Consider the following 6,075-nt stretch of genomic DNA (forward strand, 5'->3'; position numbering starts at 1 on the left):
TTCATCCATTAATTATCTATGGAGCAATCTGGATGAACTGATTTCAACAATTGAAATGCTAATTGTTGATTTTTTCAAAAAAAATGTTAATTGTTGGATGTTGATATAATTACATGCTAAACATAAAATAACATAAAGTGACAAAGTCAAATAATGTGATAATTTTTTACAAGTCTCTTCCCTCTTTCATCGAGTCTAATCATTTTTGTAGATCTTTTAACAGTCAATATTATCTTTATTAAATATATAGATTACTGTAAAATCAATTTTAAGTAAATATAGAATTTGATTTTATTCTCTCTTTATTTTGCATGATATTCAAATCCTTTTTAATTCGATTTATTTATTTTGCAAATTTGAGTTTTTTTATATAAGAAATCACTGTTGATATGGTCAAATAAAGTAAGGTAGAGAAAAACTAGTAGACCAAGCGTGACAAGTAGTCAACAGAGTCAGTAAACCACATATTTTACTTTTAAAATAAATAAAACAAATAAATAAATAGAATTAAATAAAAATAAATAAAAAATAACTTTTATTCTTTTCTATTTTTTCTTTTTTTCTTTAATAACCTTTTTGAATGCAAACAAAACAGAAGCAGCGTTAGGCAGGAACTCCAGTGTAGTAACTTTTTCTTATTTTTGTATCTTCTTCTCCCAAAAAAAAAAAGAAGGCACAAAAAGAGGGATCAAGGGTGATGTCCGTTACTTTATTAAAAGCAAAGATTACGATATTACAACGTATGTTTTTACAGACAGAAAGTGAGTCAATAAAAGAGAGAGAGGGGAGTGGAAGGAAGAGATACGTAGACAGATAGTGACCCTTTTTGTAGTTAGTTGTGGTTTGGCTTTTTTGTTGGATTTGGTTTGGACTATCCTCCTCACGAGAAAAAAAAAAATCCTCTTCTTCCCGCTTCTCTCTCTTCTTTGAATCTCATCTCATCTCATCTCATCTTCTCCTTCTTCTTCAACCTAAGTAGAGAAAGATATATACAAGTGAAGTTTGATGCGAGATTGATCGTTGAAAAAATGGATACACTCAAAAAAACAGTAACCCAGATCGGGACTCCGGTTTCTAAACTCAAAGTCGAGGTCTTTGTTTCTCCAACAAACTCAATCATCTCTCTGTTTCTCTGTTTTTTCCAAGTTTTTTCTTTCTTCCCTCTGTTTCTGTTTCGGTCTCTGTGTGATGCATTTTTTTTTTTTGAGGAAAAGTGTTTTTTTTTCATTTCTTTCTAAATCTGTGCAATACCCATCTTTCAATTAGTTGAATTCTAGTCAAATACAGTTTCTCAATTCATGAGATTGATTTCAATCATCTCAACTTTCCATTTTGAGTTGCAGACTTTTTGGAATTTCCAGAGGTTTTAACAATGGCAACACGCTTTCTCTTTTTAGATCTTTTTTAAGGGTTTTGATGAAATCTTATGTTCTTTTATAATTGAGTTGAATTACCATGATCCATCAAATTTGTTTTTTGTTTGTGGGGAATGCAGAACTCTCCAGTGTTCAATTACATAAACAGTTTGTCTCCAATCACACAGTTAAATCCACCTCCACTGCTCAGACGTTTAGCTCTCTCACTTTCACATCTCCTCCTCCTGTTTTCACCACCCCTCACGTGGCTTCTCACAAAGAATCTCGTTCAGAAGGTCTTACTCTCCTCTTCTCCCTCCTTTCTTTAGATATAAATCTCATTTTATTTTGGAATATTTTTCATTTGCAGCCATAGTAACTCCTCTGATCCTTCCAAAGCTGGCCCTGGAGCTTCCACCGTAGAAGAAGAAGAAGCTTTACTTGAAAAGGAACCGCCACAAATCCTCAAGAACGAGTGCGTTACTAACGATGGCGCTTGTGAAGATGTTGAAACGGATCTGCAGAAGATGTGCGACGACAACGTTAAGCGGAAGAGTGATACTCCCAGATTGGGAAACTCTCATCTCCGATTCTTCTGACAGTGTTGATTTACGGCTCACCTAATGATTCAGAGGCTTTTAGATGCTTCTTGCAACGATCATCAGACTCCAAAACACGTTTATCTAGCGGCGGTTCAAAGCCTGCATTGGATCCTAGTGTTTTTCCAAGAGCAATGAACCTGAGTCCTCTGATGTGAGTAAAAGGCTTTTGAGAATATTAGCTTTGGTTTCTTGGTTAATCTTTTGTCTCTGTGTGTGTGTGGCAGGCTCTTCCATATTGCATCGTGGAGTGAGAAGACGCTGTCTAGACTTTGAAGATGCCGAGATGTGTAGTGCCTAGCATTGGTCTCCATCTTAACGCCATTGCAATGTCTTGTAAGGACAACAATGTTAGTAACACACTCATATACCGGAAACGTTAAAGTCGGGTTGCAAAGTTCCACCACTCCTGCTCTCCCCTCTAATGATATTGTCAGAGAAAGTGAAGCCAGGGAAGCTGTAGAAGAGGCTCCAATGTCTTTAGCTTTGGTAGAAGTGAATCAAAAGCAGCCCCAAGAAGAAAAGGCAAGTTGTTTCCTTCCTGAGAGACTTGCCACCACAAATAAAAATCATATTCAATTTCTTAACAATCTATTAAATGTGCAGGCGCAAGTCTGAACAAGCAGGAGAAGGAGAGTCATCATGTAAACGGTGCAACTGCAAAAATCAAAGTGTTTGAAGCTGTAAGCTCAATTCCTAATTTAGATCTTTTTGGCTTTTGCTTAAATCATTTGAGTCTCTTTTGAATGTTTTTTTATGCAGTTACTGTGAATGCTTTGCTGCTGGAGTTTATTGCATAGAGCCATGTTCATGTGTTGATTGCTTCAACAAACCTATCCATGAAGACACTGTATTGGCTACTCGCAAACAGATTGAATCCAGAAATCCCCTTGCATTTGCCTCCTAAAGTCATCAGAAACTCTGATTCCATCACTGAAGTTGGAGAAGATGCAAGCAAAACTCCGGCCTCAGCGCGACACAAAAGAGGCTGTAACTGCAAGAAATCAAATTGTCTGAAGAAGTATTGTGAATGCTATCAGGTTATCTTTAACCTCCATGACATATCTGTGTAAGTAAGACTCTTATTCTTTGGTCTGATTCTCATACATTTCTCTTTAATGTTCCTGTAGAGTGGTGTTGGCTGTTCTATAAACTGTAGATGTGAAGGATGTAAAAATGCATTTGGCAGAAAAGATGGTTAGTGTCTCTGTGCCATCTTTCTCAAGTCTCTTGGTCTTTTGATTTGACATGATTACAAATGTTACAATCTCTGCAGGGTCTTCATTTGCTGGTATGGATACCGAACAAGATCAAGAAAATGAACATCTGGCAAAAGTGGAACAGCCATACCACTTCCACCTTCAACACCAATGTCATTAAGGTAAGACACCAATTAAGAAAGCTCCTCATGATCTTTAACTTATGTATTAAACCTTTTGTTTCTTATGCAGACAACCATTGTCTCAACTTCCCAACTCATCAAACAACATGCTGCTTTCTCAACAGTCTCAGCAACATCTTCATGGAGCTTCTGGATCATCCTTGTACAATAATAGCCAATCATCTTTCAGAAAGCAAGATATGAGTTTGTTGTCTCATTCAAGATTGATACAATTGCAGAGGAAAGAGCAGAGGATATTGAGGATATTGAGAATCTTATTCAGTCTCCAGTTACCAACATCAATGCGGTATCTCCAAACAGCAAAAGGGTTTCTCTGCCACATATGGAGTCAACAGAGACGACTCCTTGGAGAAGAAACGGTGGAAGGAAGCTCTTGCTGTCTTCAATTCCAACTTTTCCTTCACTCACTCCACACACTGAAAACAATTCATTGAATCTTTGAATATGTGATGATGTCAACATCTAGTTGGTATACACCACAAATTTTTTTTGTTTGCGTTTGTGTGTTCACCGTGGCTGTGTAATAAGAATGCTAGTCAACATATTCAATCTTTCTTGCGTAATATCACATTGTAGCCAATTTAGTCAACAACTTCAAGAACATATGTGGAGGGCTAGAGCACTAAAAATAACACAAGCTGGGATGTTCGTGGGTTATTCTTGTGTATAATAGAGCTTTTAGGCTTCAAGTAGACGTCTATCAGTATCAACTCTATGTAGCGCTGGAAATAAAAGGTCGATTTTAGCAGTTTTTTTAGATAAATCATATAAACTATCACACATTATTAATGAAAGAACATGATCTCTAAATAATGAATCTTAATAAATATACAGGCTTTCTATTCTTACTCACTTTATAGAGTACACTATTCAGCCTTCCTAATCTTCATTTCAATTGACTTTATCATGTATATAGAAAGTTCATGTATGGGTTGGCACAGATAGAATAGTATCATATTTAGTATTTGTGATTTTCTTCGTACTTCACAATTATTTATTTTTCAATTCTATTTGTTTTACTTCAGAAAATATGGATATCCAGAAAATTGTATATCCGAAAAATTTATAGATATTTGCAGATATTGACATATATTTTCGGATATCTTATCTATTTCTTTAATACAAGTAAATGTAGAAATATATATATATATATTATAATATCAAGTAAAATAAACATGAAACTATATGTCTAACAGATTATTAAAATTAATAAAATTTCTTCTGAGGATTTCAAAGGGAGTCTCCTGAAGGTTCTTGATGCTCAGGAAGAGATGACACTCCTGGTCGTAGTATTTTCGATCTCCCAGTGATTCAGAGGCTTTTCAATGCCTTGTGGAAAGACGTTCAAGCCAATGGTTCCTGCAATGATAATTAGCCTTTGGCTGGGAGCTAATCAGGTGAACACAGGAATACATGTCAAAGTTTAACTTGTACCCATGAATGTGGATGTTAGTTTATCAGTGTTTCTGAAGTAGTTTGCTATTTATGTTGTGTTTTTGTTTGTGGTAGCCTGTCCTGTTTTGCATGGTGGTAGCATGCGAAGACGTTGTCTAGACTTTGAGGGGACAGGGAAGCGGAAAGGGATGATCAGCAAACTGTGTGTGGACAATAAGGCGGAATCTTTCCCCAAACACGTTGCTCTCGGTATTGATCTCCATCTAACGCCATTGGTCCTCAAGGGATAGTAAAATCAACATCTGGAGCAATTTCAAAAGATTCTCAGACTCTAACACCACCTGTTCAACCCCAAGACGCCCCTGCTAGAAAGTTTGGACCAAGGAGAACATGAGCCTGGGGAAGAGTCAGCTGTAGAAGTTGTTGTTCCAAGAGTTGAATCCAGGCATCCTTAGAAAGAAGCAAACTTTTTTTCTTCAAGAGAAGTTACATAACAGATTTGTATAGTAGACTTTTTCTTATATGTTGGCATAAATGCGCAGGGCCAGGTTTGAGCAAGCTGGAGAGGGTGATTCATGTAAGTGATGCAACTGCAAAAAGTCAAAAGTGTTTGAAGCTGTAAGCTCTCATACACCTTGCTTTAAACTGGCCTGAAGTAGTTATAACTGTTGTTTGAGTCTCTTTTACTCTGCTGCAGTTACTGTGAATGCTTTTCTGCTGGAGTTTATTGCATAGAGCCATGTTCATGTGTTGATTGCTTCAACAAACCTATCCATGAAGACACTGTCTTGGCTACTCGCAAACAGATTGAATCCAGAACCCCTTGCATTTGCTCCTAAAGTCCAGAAGATTCCATCACTGAAGTTGGAGAAGATGCAAGCAAAACTCCGGCCTCAGCGCCACACAAAAGAGGTTGCAACTGCAAGAAATCAAACTGTCTGAAGAAGTATTGTGAATGCTTCCAGGTTTTATTTCATCATTATGCTCCATATTCATCTGTTTTGGTTATCTTCCATGATCTGAGAGTCAGATACTCTGTTCCTCATGTTCTTATAGAGTGGAGTTGGCTGTTTCCATCAACTGTAGATGCGAAGGATGTAAGAATGCTTTCGGCAGAAAGGATGGTTAGCTGCTTCTTCAGCTCCATATTTCTGTAAAAATTATTATTTGATTGGACATGATTACATTCTCAGCGTGTTTACTTGCTATCATGGGAGAGCAAACAAGAGGAGGATCACAAGACATATGAGAAAAGACCATCAAAAATCCAAGAAAATAAACAAGTCGAGCAGAACCCAAGTTCTGATCAACCTTCCACACCACT

General features: G+C 36.8%; 2 pseudogenes; both read left to right on the forward strand.

Annotated features, from left to right (window-relative positions):
* The first annotated feature begins 1,028 nt into the window (after positions 1 to 1,028).
* Positions 1,029 to 3,798, forward strand: LOC130506854 (protein tesmin/TSO1-like CXC 3; annotated as a pseudogene).
* A 994-nt stretch (positions 3,799 to 4,792) lies between these two features.
* Positions 4,793 to 6,067, forward strand: LOC130506855 (CRC domain-containing protein TSO1-like; annotated as a pseudogene).
* Positions 6,068 to 6,075: the final 8 nt, after the last annotated feature.

The sequence above is a fragment of the Raphanus sativus genome, unplaced genomic scaffold, assembly GCF_000801105.2.
Source record: "Raphanus sativus cultivar WK10039 unplaced genomic scaffold, ASM80110v3 Scaffold3731, whole genome shotgun sequence".
Taxonomy (NCBI): domain Eukaryota; kingdom Viridiplantae; phylum Streptophyta; class Magnoliopsida; order Brassicales; family Brassicaceae; genus Raphanus; species Raphanus sativus.